This window comes from Halichoerus grypus, chromosome 7 (genome assembly GCF_964656455.1).
Source record: "Halichoerus grypus chromosome 7, mHalGry1.hap1.1, whole genome shotgun sequence".
Taxonomy (NCBI): domain Eukaryota; kingdom Metazoa; phylum Chordata; class Mammalia; order Carnivora; family Phocidae; genus Halichoerus; species Halichoerus grypus.
This window is the reverse complement of record NC_135718.1, coordinates 84,996,658-85,019,162: the sequence shown is the minus strand read 5'-3', so window position 1 is coordinate 85,019,162 and position 22,505 is coordinate 84,996,658.

Sequence of the window (22,505 nt, the reverse complement as noted above, 5' to 3'; positions counted from 1 at the left end):
CCGCTGCTCACACTTTGGGGTCTTAGTCCTGGGTCATCGCTGCATGTCACTGCTACTGAGAAGAAGAAAACCCCCAACACGGGTGATTTATGATAGTGACCTGACTGTAGGTCATCTGGAAATACTGGCATTATCCATCTCCATGTTAATCGGCAGAAAAGTATCAGCATCACCAGATCAGATGCACAGGATGACTCCAGGCAGGAGTGCCCAGCTGAGCACCAGCCAGGTCATCTGAGAGTAATGAAGGAATCCAGTCAGCTGTGTGAAATGATTAAGAGAGTACTTAAGGGGCACCTGGGTGGCTCAGTCCGTTGAGCGTCCAATTCTTGATTTCGACTCCAGTCATGATCTCAGGGTTGTGAGATGAGCTGTACGTCAGGCTCGGCACTGGGCATGGAGCCTGTGTAAGATTCAACTCACATACTCAATCTCTCTCTCAAAAATAAAAATAAAAAAATAAAAGCTTGTTGTTCATACGGTGTATTTGAGAGGGGTACTTAGTAATCCATTAGTACATAACACTCCAGGTAAGACTTTTTTAGTCTTTTTTTGGATTTAGTCATTAGATCAAAGAATGTGAGGTTTTTTGTTTTACTTTTTGTTATTGGAGCCCATCACGTTTGACTCTAAGCAGAACCCCTGATTTTTTTTTTTCCTAAGTGTGCTCAACGTGGGGCTGGAACTCACAATCTTGAGATCAAGACCTGAGCAGAGATGATGAGTCCTACACTTAACCGATGGAGCCCCCAGGTCCCCAGAATCCCTGCTTTCACGCGAACGAGGAACTTCCATGGGGGTGAATGGGAGCTGAGTTCTTCAGTTATTGGGGATGTGCTCATGTGGATGTCTCAAACACCAGATAAAACTGAGACTTAGTAAGATGAGGTGGGGCTGAGGGGATAAATTTGTCACATAGAAGGAACATTTGTCAACGCTCGAATAGAATTCTCGCGGCTGATACTGAAAACACCTGAGAGACATCTCTGATAGCATAGATGGAGGTGATGATCACGGTCAAGGTGAGACCTTACACAGTCCAACTTTCTATGCGGCGCCTGGCTGGCTCGCTCGGTTGGGATACCGACTCTTGATTTCAGCTCAGGTCGTGATCTTGGGGTTGTGGGATGGAGCCCCATGTCCAGCTCTGTGCTCAGCATGGAGTCTTCTTGTCCCTCTCCCTCTGCTCCACCCCCCGCTCTTTCTCTCTCTCAGATAAATAAAACCTTACAAAAAATAAATTATAAGGTTTTTTTCTTTTTGTTTATCTGATTATGTATAAAAATGAATAAAGAACTTTGTTTTACATAAATATTATATCTAGTATTACATAAGAACACTGAGCTTGTAAGGTGGTGGCTGTTTTCTTTCTACACCCCAACAGGTGCGACTCAGTTTCTCTCAAGTGATCATTAATCAGTTGGAGGCAGACTCTCTTGTCTGGGACATAGAAACCATTAGAGAACATTAACTCTCTCGAGAACAATATCACTTCGCAATAGTGATGGAAACAGCACCATCCATACCCTTATGCTATTTGTAAAATGAAGGTTTTCATTTTTAAGGAATCTCCTAAGTATCTTGATCTTTGAGCCCACTGTTCCCCACAGAACGGGAGAGGTTTGGTTCAGAGCTGCATCTGTATGATGACATCACCTCTGTGGTTTTTAATATCAGGACTTCTTAATGAAGCTGTTGCACTGTGTAAACTTTTATTCTAAAATTGAACTACCCTAATATGCTCACTTGATCTGGTCTTCAATTTTAACTTTTTCATTCAATAATTTTTCACTAATACTAATGCATACTTACTTCTCTTTCAGTTAACTTTCTCCACATCTTTTCGGGGTTGGCAGGTGAGGTGGGGACACCCGGGCTCTGGGGCTGCACGCATCTTAAAGATGTCCCCAGAGGCTCTTGGTCTTATCCCCAGAAAGAATTCAGGGACAGACAGACACGCAGCACAGCGGACGAGCCACGCGAGCGGGAAAGTTGACTTGAGCAGACAGGAGAGCAGGGGCGCTCCAGAGAAGGAGAGCGCGCGGTGCGCCCTGGGGTGGGTCTCTGTCTTCTACGGACAGTTGTTAACGAGGGGGCGGAATATTCATTACTTGGGGCCGGAAGCAGCGGTTCCCGCTTTTTGTTCCTAATTTGGTCAGGGTTTTCCGTCCTGGCCGACGGCATCTTGGGCCCGGCTGGTGCGACGTGGCTTCCTGTGCGCGCTGCCCCGACGCGCCTCTGACCTGCCTGCGAGCGAGCTGGCTGCCCCTTCCTCCTGGCTGGCCTCCAGGTATGCTGCTGGAGCCTAGCTGCCCGTTCTAACAAGGGCATAGTTCCTGTGCCCTGCATTATTAGTAAACGGCTTTTTATTCAGTAATGGATGGAGAGTATTCGATTTTGCCCCATTTCATGTTTCTAATAATATTTATTTAAAATGATGTCCTGTCAAGTTGGTATGTTTCAAAATTGGTATAATCACAAGAATATATGCTTAACGAATTTTCAATATGATCTCTGTACATCCTCAAAGGACTTCATTATGTTGGCATATGAGGTATTTCGTACATCATCATTATATATACATATCCTGTGCATTTTAAATATACATGCATGATATATTTCTAACACAGTATTATATTCCTTTATTTATATTAGATTGTTTTTAAAGTTTTATGGTAATATTTTCACACATATTTGAATGTGTTATTACCAAACATGGGACATAAATTCTTTTCATAATTATTTAAACATGTAATAAAATCCAGCAAACCTCCACATCTATTATTGAGATGTTTTGGGGTAAGGCCAGTAGTGTGTGAAAATAATTTGCATTTGTGCTGTCAGTGAGGACTGGTCCTTGTCCAGCGCTAGAGATTAGAGAAGCAGATGACTATCCGACCCAGAGATGGCCCTGCCACAGGTCTGTTTACCTCCTCAATCTAGACAATGGTTACAGCCTCGTCAGCCTTTTCAGGAGCTACAGAGAAAAGTTTCCAAATCGTGGTCCTCTATGCATGAAAAACCTAAATATTTTCAACATCATGTATTTCAGTTTTGCAGAGAATATTAATGGGATGGTAAAATGAAGTTATTTCCAGAGTTTTTTATTTAAATCGAAGTCTATGGTGTCTGTACGAACTTTACATTTTCTCATGATTATGACTAGTATTGCCTCACCACGTGGAAGTGAAATTGGATTTTGTAGGAAAGAATATGGGGAAGATAAGAGGGTGATGTATTTGAAGGAGATGGGAACAGGTGTGAAGCTGGGATTCCCCCAGAGTTCCATAGACTTCCCACCTACACATTTTTAGGAATCAGCTTCATGACGCCTCTTCCAGGAAGTCTGCCATGGTTGTCAAGACTGGGTTGGGGTTTGTAATTACAATTATATAAACAGTAAACATTGTGTATTTTCCCATATCCTATGTAGCTCTTCACAGAATGTTAGAATTTCTTGCTCTCCAGATGTATGCTTCTTCTGGCAGGAATTACATCTGATGAGTGCTGAATTCATGCTGGTTGTATAATAATTGTTCAGTGCATGAGTGCCTGTCATTCAGTCTGGGAAAGCTACTTGGGCTGTCGTGCATTTGTCTTTAGAGAGGAAAAGAAACTGTGGATAGCTATTCAAAGTCAGAACATTTGGAAAAGGATTTTCTATCCTCTGTGTGTGTGTGTGTGTGTGTGTGTGTGTGTGTGTGTGTGTGTTAGGGCAGTGAAGTGTTCTTGACAGAAATCAGGATTTGAGTTCTAATTCCAGTCCTTCAGTGGCATCTGAATGTGTGTGTTGTTGGACAAGCCTCCTAACCTTTCTGGGAATCAGTTTCTGCATTCATGAGAATAAGGCCCTAAACTCAATTTCCAGGGTTTCTTGGAGCACCTACATCATTATTCTGTGAAAACCAACTTGCTATCAGTGACAAGGATGGTTCCCAACCTGCGTGAGCTTCTTCTTGAGGTAAGGATGGGTATTGCCTTGTTTTGTCAAATGTCCATGAACTGTAGTGGAAGCAGGTAACATTGAGAACCTTCCTGACTTATGGCAAAGGAATGCTGCTCATTCCCGATTCTTGCCAGAGATTCAGAAAGGGAAATTATGGCTGAGTTGCTTCTGAAGCATAGATCTGAAGATAAACCACCATTGGATAAGTAGAAGGTAAAGTAGAAGCAGCCGCTACTGTCCCAGAGAGACCCAATCAAAAGTTACCTGGCTTCTTTTCTCTCCCTCACAGTTGTCCTGGAATGGTCTGTGATTCAGAGACCCAGATTCCTTCCAAGTCAGTGCTCTATCCTATGGTACATTGTCATCTGTTTAATTAAAGCTGGGCTGCTCCTGATTGTGGTTTCAGTTGAGGCGTGCGTGGGATATGGTTGGGGGAGAGAGGAATGCAGGGAAGTGCATGTCTCACTCTGCACTTAGAAGCAAGAGGAATTGGGGAATGTGGTCAGTCTGCAGTTATGTTTCCAGGAAGAATGGTAGAAAGGACTTTGGCAAACAACTTAAAGTCTCTACCAATTTTATGACTTTCAGTAATTGGGAGTGAAATGATCAAATGCATCCAAGATACAATTTGAATCATCATTGCACTTTTTTTTTGACATATCCAACATCACATTATAAATATATAATTCCATGGTTAGATATTTTTATAGCAACCCATACAGTAGAATGCTATGTAGTTCTTAAAATCATTTATAATGATTTATATTTATAATGATTTTTATTGTATTATATATTATTTATATTTATTATTTATAATAATGATTAACAAAGTCCCCTTCTCTCTCTCAGCTCTGACCAGTGATTCTGTGCTGTGTTTGCTTTCTTTCTTTTTTTTTTTTTAAAGATTTTATTTATTTATTTGAGAGAGGGAGAATGAGAGAGAGAGAGAGCCCATGAGAGGGGGGGAGGGTCAGAGGGAGAAGCAGACTCCCCGCCAAGCAGGGAGCCTGATGCAGGACTCGATCCAGGGACTCCAGGATCATGACCTGAGCTGAAGGCAGTCGCCCAACCAACTGAACCACCCAGGCGCCCCTGTGTTTGCTTTCTGAACACCCAGCTGAGATGTGTGAATAAACATGAGGCTTCCCAAATCCTTTATGGCCCTCACCATGTGTGTAAATGAATAGTTAATACAATGGAAATGAGTACATCATATGCAGTGAAGGTAAACTAGCAAGATATGAAAAAAGTTATGAATTAACCAATTTTTATTTAAAATATTGCTTGGCAAAGAATAGCAAAGAGATCAGAAAAATAAAATTTTATTTTATTTTTATTTTTATTACTTTTAAGAGATTTATTTATTTATTTTAGAGAGAGAGTAGGGGTGGGTAGGGGCAGAGGGAGAGGGAGAGAATCTCAAGCAAACTTCCTGCTAAGCACAGAGCCTGACATGGGGCTCGATCCCATGACCCTGAGATCAGGACCTGAGCCAAAATCAAGAGTCAGACACTTAACTGACTGAGCCATCCGGCGCCCCTAGAAAAATAAAAATTTAAATGTTAGTATTTGTTATCTTTGGTGGTAGAATTTAAATCATATTCATTCTGTGTTTTTTTCTATTTATCTGTATTTTCTAAATTGTCACCACTGGCATAAATTTATTTGGGTAGTAAGCAAAAATCAATAAACATTTATTTTAACAAGTGAGAATTTTGTAATGACCCAGGAGAAGTTAAATTTATCCACACTCAACTCCAGTTGTTGATTCTTATAGAATTAGTGGTCACTTTGGCCAACAGTAGCCAAGTGGTCTCACAAAGAAAATGAGCCAGAAAACTTGGCAAGTTTAAAGAAATGGTAATTGTGACTTATGATCCTCTTTCACTGATGTGAGAGCTGTTCTCACAGTAAAGCAAATGTATCTTGTAACACATTCATATAAAGTCTTATCACAAAGCCTATAAAAGCACATAAATATCTTCCTCAAATCAGTGAAGCAAAATGTCTGGAATGAGTGCAGCATTTACAAGATGAGCACCCCACCGGCCTCTTAAACTCGAAATGGCTCCGTTGGTTAAAATATTCAGCAATCTATTATTTATCTGTCTGGATGGAGTTGGAGTTCTAGATTACTTTTGGTCACAACCAAATGAAACAAGGAAACGAACTTTTCATCATGGGAGATGCTCACGTCCCCCTGATAATGGAATATCGACACTTTCAGAGGCCATTTTTCTACAAGATTATGACCAGTAGCCATTTTAACTCGTATTCTTAAGTTAATCGGGTTGAGTTCATTTTCCTTTCTAAACCAAAAGTAAAAAGAGACTTAAAAACAGAAGCCGTGACATTATCGTCAGCAGATTCTTCTTTGACTGACAGTTTGTGACAGATGCCCATTCTGATGTACATAGAAACACGTACGCCAGTCACCTTGTCAATAAAAGAATCTTAACTGCAACCCAGTCGCTTGCTGGCCCTTCTATCCCCAAAGGAAACTGTCCTTTGACCTGCGGGTGTAACCAGAAGTGTGGTTGTGGATTCCTCCTTCCCATGCGGTTCTTGGAACTTGGTTGGGCCTCAGCTGCGTTCACCCCCAGAGCTCTGAGCCATCACCCACCCCTTACACAGAGACAGGAGACAGTGGGCCAGCCTTTCCTATATCTCTACCTCTTAATAACCACATCTCTTAAGACTCCACTAGGGATGCACTGATTCTGGCTTTAGGGGGTCATCTCTGATGCTTGGCTTAGTTTTTGAGAAACTGAAGAATTGCATCTGGACTTTAACATAGGCAAATATTACTGATGACACGGCCACATGGTGAGGGCTCTGAAGGAGTTGGGAAGCCTCATGTTTATTCACACGTCTCAGTTGGGTGTTCAGAAAGCAAACCCAGCACCGAACACCCTCCAGAATCACTGGTCAGAGCTGAGAGAGAGATAAGGGGCCTTTGTTAGTCATTCTTCAGCCACAGACAAGCTGCATGGTATACAGCAAGTCTCCGAACTGTCTTCTGATATTCAGATAATTTGGAATAGCTGCAATTATGTATAAAAAGCTTCTTGAGGGGCGCCTGGGTGGCTCAGTCGTTAAGCGTCTGCCTTCGGCTCAGGTCATGATCCCAGGATCCTGGGATCGAGCCCCGCATTGGGCTCCCTGCTCAGCGGGAAGCCTGCTTCTCCATCTACCACTCCCCCTGCTTGTGTTCTCTCTCTCGCTGGGTCTCTCTCTGTCCAAAAAAAAAAAAGCTACTTGAGACAAATAGCTTTAATGCTGTCCTTTGTGGCTAACAATATTTCTATAGCTGAGAACTAATTGGTTTAGTAATCCAGAATAGACTTAGGAACAATCAATACTGGCCTTAAAGAAAAGAATTCTTTTTACCAGAACTTGCTGACATTTCTTGGGAGGGCAGGTATTTCTTACATAAGCTTGTTTCATCCTCCTACCTTTCTACTCCAGAAACAATGCTAAAACAAGCATGTGTGCAATGAGAACTGATTTGCAGGTGGATATTTGGAGAGAATTTTATTATCCTGAAACTTAAGTTCATATCTCCATTGCCACAGTTTTCTGTTTTAGTTTAAGCACTAATTTTCCTCAAGTGATTATGTGAAACATCAAGGGCCTGAAAATTATATTAGGAAATAGAAATAAATAAGGGCCTTAAATTTACTTCTGAAAATAGAAAAGCATCTTTTGCAAGAAGTGCACAAAACTTTGGTTTGGGAATTACATCAATAAAATTGTGACATCATATATTAGGGTTCTCCAGTGAAACAGAGTCAATAGGAGATATCATTCTATTATCTATCATCTATCAATCATCTATGTATATTATTTATCATCTATCATCTATCAATCATCTATCTATCTATCTATCTATCTATCTATCTATCTATCTATCTATCATCTATCTATGTATCTATCTTCTGTTTGGGATCAATAGGTCCCCACTGTCATTCTGAGGGACTCTCGCTTTCTTTACTCTGTTTTCAAGGCCTAGGTGAATCATAAAATAGGTACATTAGCCATTAATATCCACTCCACCTCGAATCTAGGGACAAACTCTCTATTACATTGTGTTATTTTGAGTCAAAGCTTCCCTTTGATAGAAAAAAGAAGGCAGACAGGTGATGGCCCACAGCTATGTCACTACATAGATCATCATTTGGGGGCCACATGGCAAAGAGCATACATGGAAAGACAGGTAGGAAATGACCCCTCTCCCAGAGTTTCCAATGGGGCTGGGAGAGGGCAGTGTGTGGTCCGATGGAGAGAGGAGCGTTCTCATGTCTGGTTCCTCATGTAGGAGCTTCAAAGTCACCATTCTGTCTTCACAAATAGTTGAACAAGCTGAACAACCAACTCTTCTTGGATCCATGAAAGAAGTGGGGTCACAGGGCAAACCACTGCCCCCCAAGTTTGAGAGACTGACCAGTGAATACAGATCATCACTGCCCACCAGAGCAGAAACCCCACAGAAACGTTTCCTACCCCAAGAGAGATAAATTCCAGGGGACCCAGTCATGGGGGATCCTCACATTTTTGTGAGTTTTATTTCTTAAACTCTGCTCGGCATCTGTTCTTCCAAAGGATGCCTGCCCTCCAGAGAAACTATTTAACCAGAGCCTGACCCGCTGGGGTTTTGTCAGAGTGTAACTGACTTGGGGGGCGGGAAATACCCAATTCCAGCCCCTCTAGCCATCCTGTCCCACCCAAGGGTGCGGCAGGGGAGCTGGGGAGCATGTGTGACGTTTACAGTCCAGAGGCTCACTAAGAGGCTGAGACCCCGTCCTTGGACCCCCCATCGCATCCCGCACACACCTCAACACCACATACTGGTTTCCGGCATCCCTTTACCCAGCCTTTCATGTCCTGCTATCAAGAAAAACAATCACAAGACATACAAAAGTGCAAAAAACACGGCTTGAAGAGACAGAGAGAGCCTTAGAACCAGACTCAGATGTGGCAGGCTTGTTAGAATTATCAGACGGGGAATTTAAAACAATAGTGATTAATATGCTAAGGGCTCTAATGGATAAAGTAAACAGTATCAAGAACAGATGGGCAAGGTGAGCAGAGAGATGGAAATCCTAAGAGAGAACCAAAGAGAAATGCCAGGGATCAAAGTCACTAACGGAAATGAAGAATGCCTTTGATGGGCTCCGTGGGTGAGACACGGCTGAGGAAACTGTCTCTCATCTCGAGAATATAGCAATAAAAACCTTCCCAATGAAAAAGCAACTGGAGAAAGGACTGAATAAACAGAACAGAATATCCAAGGGCTGTGGGACAATGTGCGTAGTACAAATACCAGAAGGAGAAGAAAGGGAGAAAAGAACTGAAGAAATATTTGAAATAACAACTGAGAATTTTCCTAAATCAACGCCAGACACCAAACCCTAGATCCAGGGACCTCAGAGAACAACACGCAGGATAAATGCCAGAAAAATGACACCTTGATGTATCCTTGTTAGACTACAGGAAACCGGAGATCAAAACAATCCTGAAAGAAGCCAGGAGTGAGCTGTGCTGGTATCGGGGAGGAGAGTCCCGCGTGGGGTGGGGGGTGGCCAGCATAGGAGCCGCAGGGACACGGGGACTCTCCCGCCAGGAGGACAGAGGCCAGCGTTCTGGAGAGGCCGGAGAGCAGCCTGGAGAAGTACAAAGAAGGACTTTGGCTTCCCCTGAGTACAGTGGGAGCACCTGCAGGATTTGGGACTGAGGAGTGCATCATCTGTCTTCTCTTTTGAGTGTACATATGTAAAAAGAAAAATTAGATTCTACTGTACAATGCCAGTTTAAAAAATATTTTAGAGTTTATACAAAATTTGATGTCGTGCCTGGAGTCAGGCCACCTGCCCAGTCTGAGGGAATAATCCCCATATGACTGTCTTCATTTCGGTCACCAGCCACATACTTGGGGTGCTCATGGCCATGCTCAGGCTATTCAGCTGGCTACAAATTTAGCATTTCCCACAAGTACCCTCAGGTTTGATAATTGGCTATAATGACTCACAGAACTCAGGAAAAGGGCTATATTTAAAGATGACAAATTTATTATAGCAAAAGCATGCAGATTAGAACCAGCCAAAGGAAATGACAGGCATAGGGCAAAGTCTGGGAGGGTTCCAAATGCGAAGCTTCTGTCATCCTTAGGGATGCATTACCCTCTCCACATTGGAGTGTGACGGCACTCAGAGTACGTCAGCCAGAGATGCTCAACTTAGTGAGGTGCCTGGACTCTTGGCTGAGGCTTCATAAAGCACTGACGACTGATTAAATCCTTGGCCACATTGTTGAATCCAGTCTCTCACCCCCTCTCCCCTCCTCAGAGTTCGGGCTGGTGTCTTACTGCTAAGCCCAACTTGCTAGTCACGCAGTTGGTCCCTCTGGCCATCTGGAGTCTTGTTTGTGGAGACAACCAGAAGTGACCCCACGTGCCCCCTGTGACCAACAGAGACACTCCAATCACCAGGGCAATCCCAAGGCTTTCAAGTCTCCCTCCCAGGAACCAGAGACAAAGGCCAGCCAAATTCTTTACTACATAGAGAGAGCACATATACACATCATCATAAAATTGATAATTAAGTAGATATTTTCACTCCATAACTCATGTCAATTCAATATACACTGTCTGCTGATTCTTTGTACTTGGAAATGCTATTTTTGTCTCCCCCCATTCTCTCTCTTTTTAAAAAATTATTTATTTATTTGAGAGAGAGAGAGAGCATGTGATCTAGAGCTAGGGGTAGAGGGAGAGAGAGTCTCAAGCAGACGCCTCCCTTGGCGTGGAGCCTGATGCGGGGCTTGATCTCACAACCCCAAGATCACAACCTGAGCCAAAACCAAGAGTTGGGTGCTTAACCAAGTGCACCACCCAGACGTCTCTGTCTCCCTGCATTCTTAAGATGAACAGTTTGTGATCTTCAACTTATTTAGCACCAAAAAATTCTTTATGTTTTTTCTCAGTAGTTTTTATCTGTGTATATTTTTCTTCTAAGGAATATTTTTCGTATATATTCTTTCACATATGCTTCCATCGTACTTTTGTTCTTATTCTTTGGTTTCTTAAGATTCAAGGTATGAACTGTGAGTGTATAAATTGCAATATTGTACTTCTGTCGTTTTGATTTTTTTTAAGAGCTTTTATTTATTTGAGAGTGAGAGAGAGAGACAGCAGGAGTGGTGGGGAGGGGCAGAGGGAGAGGGAGAAGCAGACTCCCCTGCTTAGCATGGAGCCTGAGTGGGACTCGATCCCAGGACCCTGAGGTCATGACCTGAGCCACCCAGGAGCTCCTGTCATTTTGATTGTAAGCTCAAACGTGGGCTTGTAGTATTGCTCTCTTGAAAGCTCAGTGTGTTTTGTTTTCACATGACCAGCTAAATTCAGATTGGAAGGTTTACTCCACAAGGTTACTACTCCTGCTTTGGAATTTTGGATGGATGGTTTTGTTGAAAGAATTCATTACATCAGTTTTTTTTTTTTTTAAAGATTTTATTTATTTACTTGTCAGAGAGAGCACAAGCAGGGGGGGAGGGGCAGAGGGAGAAGCAGGCTCCCCACTGAGCAGGGAGCCCGATGCGGGGACTCCGTTCCAGGACCCCAGGATCATGACCTGAGCTGAAGGCAGACGCTTAACCGTCTGGGCCACCCAGGTGTCCCCCGTTATATCGGTCTTAACTGGGAAATGCTGCTCAGGTTTCTCCCTGGTCTCACTGCTGCTGGCCTCTGAGTGCAGAATCCTAACAGCTCACTGTGCTTTTGACTTTCTACGAGGGTCAAATGCAGAAAATTAGGAATCTGTCATAATTCTTATTTCCCTCCTCTTCCATGGACACTCCCCTTTCTAAGACCAGAGGGCCCATTTCAGTAGCTCTGAAGAGGACTTTGAGAAGACAGCAGTGTTGCAACAGGGTCAACACTAGCTCGTGCATAAGGAGGTCAACAGCTAGCTCCTTTTTTTTTTTTTTTTAAGATTTTATTTATTTATTTGAGAGAGAGAGAGAAACAGCATGACAGGGGAGAGGGTCTGAGGGAGAAGCAGGCTCCCCGATGAGCAGGGAGCCCGATGTGGGACTCAATCCCAGGACTCTGGGATCATGACCTGAGCTGAAGGCAGGCGCCCCTATTTTCTTGTTTTCCGATGTCAGGCATGGTCTCAGCCTTGGCCAGGGCATGACTGGAGATCTAATGACGGAGAAGGCACGCAGGATATTAGCAGGGCCAACAGCTGCCGTTGCTGCAAGGCCTGATTCGTGTTTTAAAAGAAGCACAGAAATCTGGCTGTTGATTTGAGAACAGCCAGGGGCAGAGGTAGAAGCCAGTGATGAGGTCCTTGCAATACTCCAGGATGAGACTGGTGGCTTGCATCAAGAATGCCTCAGTGCAGGTGTTTAGAATGGGTCAGATGTTAGCTGTCTTTTTAAGGAAGAACCAACAATATTAGAATAAGGCTTTGCTCATGGTAAGTTAAGTGTATTTTAACTAATACTATTATTGCTATTATTCATCTTTAAAGGTTCACATTTTAAACAGCATGCATCTTGAGAATATCATTGCTGTCTGACAGTTTTGGGGTGGGTAAAAATGTACCCATCATCCAGAATAAGCCTTTCTCATTCTATGTGTGTATGTGTGTTTTCTGGCTGTTCTCCAATTTGAAACTAACACTAAAGAAAAGCTATTTGACATGAATGGAACTACTATATTATAGAAATTTAAAAAATGGAAGATTTTGAAGTAGGAGTTGCAAATACATTTAAGGTATCTGTTTTAAAATATAATGTATTTACTCTGCCATTCAACAGAGTTTTTTTTTTTTTTTTAAAGATTTTATTTATTTATTTGACAGAGAGAGACACAGCGAGAGAGGGAACACAAGCAGGGGGAGTGGGAGAGGGAGAAGCAGGCTTCCTGCGGAGCAAGGAGCCCGATGCAGGGCTCGATCCCAGGACCCTGGGATCATGACCTGAGCCGAAGGCAGACATTTAATGACTGAGCTACCCAGGCGCCCCTCAACAGAGTTTTTGATTATTCTCCCTAAGGTTGGACGCTTGGGAGATTTCATTTAAGAGTATGGTGTTCCTCAGCACATGGGGCATTGCCCTCTCCTCTGTGGGCTGCAGGTTAGGAAAGGGTGTTAGTCATGGTTTTTCCGTGATTCCTTCTTCTGGGGGAAGAGTGGACTGCAGACATGACATTGGCAGTGGGTCATCATGGTGTGACTATGGTTGGAGCCCTCGGCTCGTTTTACAAAGTGGTTAACGACCTGCCCTTTCTCTCCTCCCTAAGGAGCTGAGACATGTCAGAATGTCCAGTGGTTTCCACAGTTCCTCTGAAAGCAGGACTGGAGTATTCTGAGGATGTGGTCCAGGGCCAAAATTTACTTGAAAGCTGCGCTTTGTATTGGTCGTTTCCTGGTTTTTTGTTTTTTGGGTATTTTTATGTGTGTGGAGTGGTATGAACCCACCCCCACGTGAGGAGCACAGGGCTGCGAGCGCGGTGGCTGGAAGAGCCACGGAAGAGTGTGCATGTGTGCAGAATGTGTCCATGCTCACGGGCAGTGTGACTGGGCCCAGGGTAAAATCAGCTGATCGACTGCTCGTGGTTGATATTTTCTTTCCGTTTTTTAAAAATTATCAGTGTGTTTTATTTTTATTTATTTATTTTTAAAGATTTTACTTATTTACTTGACAGAGGTAGAGAGAGAGCACAAGTAGGCAGAGTGGTAGGCAGAGGGAGATGGAGAAGCAGGCTTCCCGCTGAGCAGGGAGCCCGATGCGGGACTCGATCCTGGGATCGGGTTAGGGATCATGACCTGAGCCGAAGGCAGCACTTAACTGACTGAGCCACCCAGGCGCCCCTCATGGTTGGTATTTTCTCATTCAGGGAAAACCAGGGATAGTTTGTTTATAACAACAAGATAAAGTCCACATGCATATTCCAAAATTGTTTGTTGTAAAAAATAGTACTCATCATGGCCTGATCTCTGCAGTATGTGTCAATACCGTCCTTATGTCGCAAAAAAGAAAAGTCAGGTGGTTAAATTAATTGCTTCTAATTTACTTTCTGTTAGAATGTAGGCTGCTCCTGAAAATGAAACTTTGAACTTTACAGGTTATATGATACAGAGCGAGTGTTAGAAGGGCATAGACTGGAAAAACTTATCCCCGTGCATCCTCTGCATTTTATATATATTCCATCCTTTTAACTTTTCTTGTTAATTTATTTCAAACCAAATATATCTTTTTAATTTGATATTTTCTTTTTATCTTTTAATTGGATAATTAAATCAATGTATATGTAAATATACCACCTTAATAAATATTCGTCTATTACCTTGTCTTTTTTTTTTTTTTTACTTTCTTTTGGATTGAATGATTTTATTATTTCATTTTATCTTCTGTAACATCTTGGAAGTTGTATATATTTTCAAATGTAGTCCTAGTGATTAAACTAGGTGTTACAATATAAATCCTTGGTTTCTCAAAGACTGTTATTCGTAATTTTACTTCCTTCTTGAACATTCCAAGGATCTCTTATCATTTTAACTTTATTTACCTCTTTTAGTATTTCTTACAATGTAGGTCTGCTGTAGAAGGGTTCTCTCAACTTTTGTCTCACTGAAAATATCTCTATTTCAATTCCATTTTGAAGAATACAGTCACTGGATAAAAGATCTAGCTGAAAGTTGTTTTTTTTCCTCCTCAGCATGACAAGAATATCACATCCTGACTCTCGACATCGGTTGTGTCTGATGAGCAGTTGGCTATAATTTCTTTTTTTATCATTTAAAAAAAATCTCTACAGAGAATATTTATTGTTTGGCTGCTTTTGAGATTTTCTCTTTTCGGTGTTCAGCAGTGTGAGTATGCTGTGCTTAGATGTCTGTTTCTTTGTATTTTTTGTTCTTGGAGTTTTCAGAACTCCTTCAGTCTATAGGTTTCCATCTTCAATACATTTTGTAAAATTTGTGGTGATTAACTTTTTTTTAAGATTTTATTTGTTTATTTGAGAGAGAGAGAAAGAGAAAGACTGAGAGTAGGGGGAGGGGCAGAGGGAAAGAATCTCCAGCAGACTCCATGCTGAGCTCGAAACTAGATGTGGGGCTTGATCTCACGACCCCGAGATCATGACCGGAGCTGAAACCAAGAGTCGGGCGCTCAACCTACTGAGCCCCCCAGACGCCCAGCTGCTGACTCCTCATCAGAAAAGACCTTTTTCACCTTTCACTTTGGCCCTGCAGGCACACTGGATCGCTGCTGCCTTGCCTTTTGGGAACGCTCCTGTAGCTTGGCGAGATCTCCAGCAGCGTTCAGTCCACCTGCAGCCTTGGGAACGAATGTCCAGTGTGTCTCTCTCAGCCATCCTGTCCTGCTCCGAGCCATGGGCCCACCGCTCTGCTCACGGGGATGGCCCACGGGGCTGGGTTTGTCCCTGGGTGAAGACTCACTCATTGGCTAGAGCTGGTTACTCTAACCTATCACACCAGCACACACGTGCCTTGTATTATCATTAAAAATTCATCTGGCTTCTCTTGATCCCCATCCATGGAAGATTTCTCTTCCTTCTGCTGATTCTTTGGGGCTGATAGCAATGGTGAGTCTCCACTTTCTTAGCCAGAGTCATCTTTCTGGAATTAATTTTCTTAAGGCTACTTTATTGTGCATGAATCTTCGCTTTCTGAGTAGTTTGAAACAACTGTGATTTTTGTAGCCTATCCAGCTAGTTTTCATTGTTGGGTGGTAGCAACGGTCTCCTGAAATATTCTACGTCCTACAGAGAAGCAAGTTCTTCCATGCTTTGTTAACTGTATCCCACATGTACTGACATGCAGAACTTTAATTTGTCTGCAGTTCTTTGGGATTGAGTTTTAAAATCTCTAACTCTCTTTAAATTATTTCTTATTGTTGATTTAACAATTTAATTGTATTTTAGTAGGAGGATACCGCCTACATGGTATTGATTTTCCTTTTGAAATCTATTGAGATTTCCTTTGTGACCTTGTACATCTTCAGTATTTTAAGGGTCTCTTGTATACTTTAAAAGAATATTGACTCTATTTCTGGGATGCAGAATCTTCTCTCTCTGTCTCTCTAACTAATTACTGATACCTTCTGGGCTAGATTTCTTTTTTATATTAATCACTATATTATTTATTTTCAACAAATGGAATGAGTTAGCTAATTTTCATATTTACCTGTTTTTATTTCATTTATGCCTCTTCTGTGTCATAATATCGTATTCTGATTTAATAGATATTATTTCTTGGTTATCCTATTTCAAACTCCTTGTGATACTTTTATTTCATACAATGATTTCCTCTGGAGCAAACTGACAGCTACATTATTGATTTTGTTAGCTTTTTAGTACTGGCTAAAGTAGGTAGCTAGAAGCATGTCTTCCTGTGTTAATTTTTTTTAAAATTTTATTTATTTATTTGAGAGAGAAAGGGAGAGAGCACAAGCAGGGGGAGCAGCAGAGGGAGAGGGAGAAGCAGGCTTCCCGCCGAGCAGGGAGCCCGATGTGGGGCTCCATCCCAGGACCCCGAGACCATGACCTGAGCTGAAGGCAGATGCTTAACCATCTGAGCCACTCAGGTGCCCCTCTTCATGTGTTTAGACAGGCTGCTTCTAAGGGAGATTTTTGCTGTTACTTTCTCTCTCTTGCTCTCCCTCCTCCTTCCCTTTACACACTTGGTTTGTAAGAATTTCACCTTTTACCCGCTGGTATCCTCAAGCTCTGGCTTAGATCCCAGGCTCTTAGGTGACATTTTGCATATTTGCCCGAGTTGATATTAGAGATATTGCAGATCTCGTCACAAAGGTAGCAGGTGACCTCACTTATTCTTGCTCACAAGACTGTGTTTTTGTCCTGTATAGGTCTTTCGTTTTAATCTAAGTCCACATCTTCTGTAGGAGTTGACTTTGGGCTCCTTTGAGGAGCTGGAATCCTCAGATCAGGTCCTGGACTCTGGTGATGAGCCTGACTGATCCCATGTCAATGGCCATCCTTTGCCCTGGTCACCCCGAGAAGCTAGCTGCTGCTTTGGCCCAGACAATGAGCCCCTCAGATCTACCGCCTCCGCCCCACCCACCTCATACTGTTTTCTGGATCCAGTCCGTTTCTGGCTGTCTCTGAGCCCACCTATGCCATTCCTTTTTCCCTCCTCATTAATTTTCTATTTTCTTTTTTAAAAATATTTTTTAAGATTTTATTTTTTTAAGTAATCTCTACACCCAACATGAGGCTTGAACTCACAACTCTGATTATCAAGAGTATCCTACTGACTGAGCCAGTCAGATGCCCTGTTTTCATTACTAATTGACTGTTACTATTTCTCTGTTACTCTTGCCTTGGAGGATCTCACTGTTCTCTTTGGATCTTGGATATTTGCCTATGATCTCAGCACTGGTATGTAAGCACTACTGTTGAGTACTACAGATGTGCTCTTTGGCTCTATTACCAAAATTGAACCTAGCATATTTTCAGTTTTAATAAACTAAAATGATCTGTTGATTCTATAATATTGTCTTCTCAGATGATGGCAGAACTTTGAAAAAGATCAGAACTATCAATTTTTATTTTCATTTGTGTTGAAATGTCTTGATTTTTTTTTTACTGTTATTCTTTGAACATTATATTGCCTAAAGTCTTTTGTAAAGGAATAATGAAGATCCTCATACATGCAAAAAGCTTATTCTCTTACACACATTTATTTCCAGAATGAGCTAAATGCAATTTGCTGGTCTTAACAGTAAATCAGCCAATGCTTTTGAGTAAAAATTTAAAAAAAAAATTCTTTCCTTTGTAGACATCACTTTTTAGCCTGAGAAAAATAGCCAGTCTTTTTTTTTTTTTTTTGGTCTCGTTCTTCCACATTGGTTCTTTTCCTTTCCTCCTTTGTACCCCTGCACAAATTTCAAAAGGTGAGCTAGTAGTTTAGTACTTGGAAGAGGTGACTTGGCCGCCGTCCAGGACACTAATGACACGTTTGTGGTGTGCGCCAAGAAGTTTGCTCTTTGAATGTTATTTGCTGAGGCCTCAGAGGACCTTCCAGGAGTGTATGCGTATTCTCTCAGTGGCCCTGTGTCAATGAACTGTTGGGAGCACAGCTTACCACTGGCCAAGTCTCCGTCCAGCCCGTGGGTGAGCATGGGTCTCAGCAGCTTCACGTCAGGGCACTGGCAGACCAGCATTCCTTCTTGTAGGCTCTGGGTGGGATCTACTTCCTGGATTTCTCCAGTTTCTACAGGTGACTCACTTCCTTGGCTCATGGCCCCTTTTCTTCCATCTTTAAAGCCAGCAACATTGCATCTTTCTGATTCTGTCATATCCCCTTGGCTGTCTTGTTTGGTTCCTTTTTCTACTCTTAAGGACCCGTGTGATTACATTGGATGTCATAATCCAAGATAATCCAATACCCACATAATCCAAGATCATCTCCCTCTTTCAAGGTAAACTGATTAGCCATCTTCATTCCGTCTCCAACCTCACTGTCCCTTTGCTAGTACCCTGCCTCACATATTTGCAGATGCCTCCAGTTGGGCATTGACACCTTTTGGGGGCCGTTACTCTACCTACCACACTCAATATAATGGTTTTAACGACATAACAGATAAAACATTCATTGAGCATGTACCATTTTCACTGTGCTTAGTATTTTATATGCATTACCCACAAAGCAGCCTTAAGAAGTAGGTATTCTGATTATCTCCATTTTATAGATGAAAAGAGTGTGACATGGGGAGCCCAAGGTCCCATAGCCAGAGGCAGGGCTGGCCTTCAAACTCATGTGGTGCTAGAAACAGCACCCTTAACGACTTGCTCTTACTGTTTTTCACCTTTTCTCAGTTGGTACTGCCCTGCTGGTTTCTCTGAGAAATCTGCCCATGCATCTGGAGTGGTGCTGAGCCTTTGGGGCCATCTCTTTGCATTGTGGCTTTATGTGACTATAATTATTTGAATGATGAGTAACTGTTGGCTCAAACTGGCCCCACTGGATGTTCTCTCTGAGACCTGGGAATTGTGGTAGGGGATTCTAATTAGTTGATTGGAGGCACTGGAGTAAGGAGGCTTTAGTGTCTGCTTCACCATCTGCTTTGGGTTCTGAGATACGCCCTCTGAGCCTTTTAGTATATTCTGTATCCATCGGGTATGTTCTTGCTGCGTAAAATAGTCTGCATGGGTCTCTATCTTGAGATCAAAAGAGATTTTAATTAAGATTCTTAGTATATTACTTTTGTGTCCCAACTTCTTTCTTAAAATAATTATCAATTTTGCCTTGTAGATAATGTGGATAACCCTGGGCTCCCTGTACACAAGGAACTTAAATGCTGAAATGAGCCATACCAGTATGGTGATGCCAAGGCTTCAATCATTTTATTTCAAAATCGACTTCACCTTAAGAGCATGAGACATTCCAATATTATTACCACTTACTCAATTACATCATAAAACAGATATTCAAGGAGTTTGAAAGAAGTTTTAAGGGAGATTATTTCTATAGAATCCTATATAGTTAGTTTTTTCAAGATCAAGAAAGAGAATGTATTTTTTTTCTCTCTCTCTTTATACTCGTGTTCCTACCATCCAATATATTGGATGACGTGTCTCTTCTCAAAATACTAAAATTATCCACATAGGCCAGCGGTTCTCAGCCAGGAGCAATTTGAAAATTTTGAGTGAGTGATCATTAAGTCCTTATATAGTCCTGACATTCCATGAGACCTACCGTTTTATATCATACAAATCATACATAGACCTTGCATTTGAAGATGACAAAACTTCCCATGCATTTTAATGATCATTTAAGAACTCACCCCAAATGGCAGAAATGATCATTTTTTTCCTTAGAAAAGCTGGGCTTTTATAACAGCATATATTAAACATCGAATGAAACAGATGTTTTTGCAATATAGTTTCCTACATGAATACAAGACACATGGATTTCTTCATGCTTATAAAAAAGCATGAGGGGAAGATGAAAATGCCTATTACAATTAGATACCAAGGTAAAATTCATTTCTGAGAAGTTTCTCCTCATATTCATCTTTTTGAAAGCTTCTACCAATTTTACTGCTATGGAGAAACCACAGAAGCAATATGAGCAAACGATAGGAGTGAATAGCATTCTTTACTTTTAGTAATAAACAGCCATGTGTTTATTACAAACCTCCTTTGCATTTCATCTGAAAGAAGGCGCTTTTGGAAATGATTCCTTCAAACAAAGCTTTTCAAATTTTTTACTGCTGTCTTGACAGTTAATGTGCTAGTAACACTAAATGCGTTTCTTAAAATCCAAGAAGTCCTTAGAAGGATCTGCCGAAGGATTGTCCTGATGCTCCGGTACAATAGGAACTGACAGAGACACCACCTCATGGTGCTAAGGACACACATGTGGGTTTCCTGCTGGCTGGCTGATCTAAGGAAAACAGTACATCTCTCTGGAAGAATCCATTAACAAACCACTCCGTTGGTCGTTTAGAGATCATTTGACAGGTGCTTTAAAATCAGCCAGAATTAAAAAGGTCAGATGGCAAAATTCATGTCCTGTGTTCTCCATGCTGAAATTGTTCATTGTGAGATGAATAGTCCTAGGTTGTTTTTCCCTTTTTGTAAGATTTTACTCTTACATATGAAAGTATTTTGCTGAGTAGGACAATTTTTATTTTTGTAAAATAAATTATTTGAGATGCTTAGAGTTAAGAGGAAGAGTACTTGACTCTATTACTTTATCGTCAACCAGTAATCTTGGAGGCCCAATGGGGAGGCTTATGAACGTGTGAACGTGAGCCGGCTCTGAAGGACATGGGAATTCCCTCACGGAGGCAGCGCAAGGCCTGGGAAGGTTGCCTGGTTTGTTTGCCAGATGCTTAGATTCAGTACAATAGGCTTCTTTCTAAAATTATTTTTAAAAGATTTTATCTTTCTAAAATGTTTGATTCATTTCCTGAGCACTACCTTAAACTATTTTAATAGCCTTAAATCAGATGATAAAGGGGAAAGTTTTATATTCCCTTCAAATAAAATATTGGTATAAGAACATTCCACCTCTAGGGTAATAATTTGCCTTCTTGTGATGATAAATATGCCCTGCCCTTTAAGGGTTCTCCTCTGAACTTGCAAATTACTGCTTACATAATGCTTTTCAGGGGCGCTGGGCTGGCTCCATCGGTAGAGCATGAGACTCTTGATCTCAGGGTTGTGAGTTCGAGCCCCATGTTGTGTATAGAGATGACTTAAAAAAATAAAATCTTAAAAAAAATTGATGCTTTTCAGCAAGTTTCTTTTTTTGAATATCAGAGGTTTAGGACCTTTTTTTGAATATCAGAGGTTTAGGACTGGAAGGGGGTCTAGTGACCATAAGGCATGAAATCCTTGTTCTAATGTGAATAAACAAGGGTGAGGGAGACTGAGCACCTCACCTCGGGTTGCACAACCCAGCAGGTGATGCTCAAGAGAGTCAGGCTTCACAGGAGTTTATATGAATCCAAGACAAGTATGGGGCCAGTCCTGGTTTGGACAAAATAGTTCTTAGTCAAGTTCATTCTGATGGGATTTGCTTAGTTTTCCCAGGCTTGTTATTTTAGCATTGTGCCCTTGAGTCCTTTTCTCTTTTCGTCTTATAATGTTACTCTTCTGGGCTTCCTCCCCTGTATCTGAAACATGAAATTTAGGTCCAAACTGTCTAGGCATGAATGTTGGCTCTGCCACTTATTAGCTATGTGACCTAGGGCAAATTACCAAACCTCTCTGTGCCTCAATTTCCTTGGGCAGAATGGAAATAATGGTAGATGGGAGGATTGTATAGAATACTGCTTATCAATCAGTTAGTGCACACTTGGTTCATGGTAGATAACTGCTCTTATTGTCATTACCGTCATTTTCAAAATGGTGTCCTGAGATGTCTCAAATTCCTAATCTTCCCCTGGAAGCCTGCATGTCCGTTTTGTTGGTGGAAACATGAAAGACACAGGAATCAGGAGTAACTCCTCTTGTTCTCAGTTCCCTGCTGTGACCCAACAGCTACTTAGTGAACAAATATTATCGATTTTAAACTTCTAAATATCTCTGTATCTATCCTTACCTCTCCAATGAGACTGCTATTGCCTCATCCTGATCCTCTTTGGTCTGGTTCGTTTTTTTGTTTTGTTTTGTTTTTTAGTTTTTAGAATATAACTTTTAAATTTTTATAAATATGAAATACAAGTGAAAGTTTTTATCTGTTACAAAGATAGTTGCTTAGAAAAACCACAAAACTGTCAACTCAAGATATCTGAGTTTGGTTTTATTAATAAAATAAATAAAATAAATAATGATTCATCGGCATTCACAAAGAACCACAGATAAAGCTATAAACGAGGCTTGTGTACAAAACAAAATTCATCAAATACATGGCTTTGGGTTTATTGTCTAATTACCTGGGGTGTGTCATATTTCTTTCCATTGACAAAGTACGAAGGCTGCAGTGAAGGTTTTAGCATTCACCTGTCACCTGTAAAGGTCCCGCTTACTCCTCAGTGTCCCTGGCATGCTCTGTGTGGG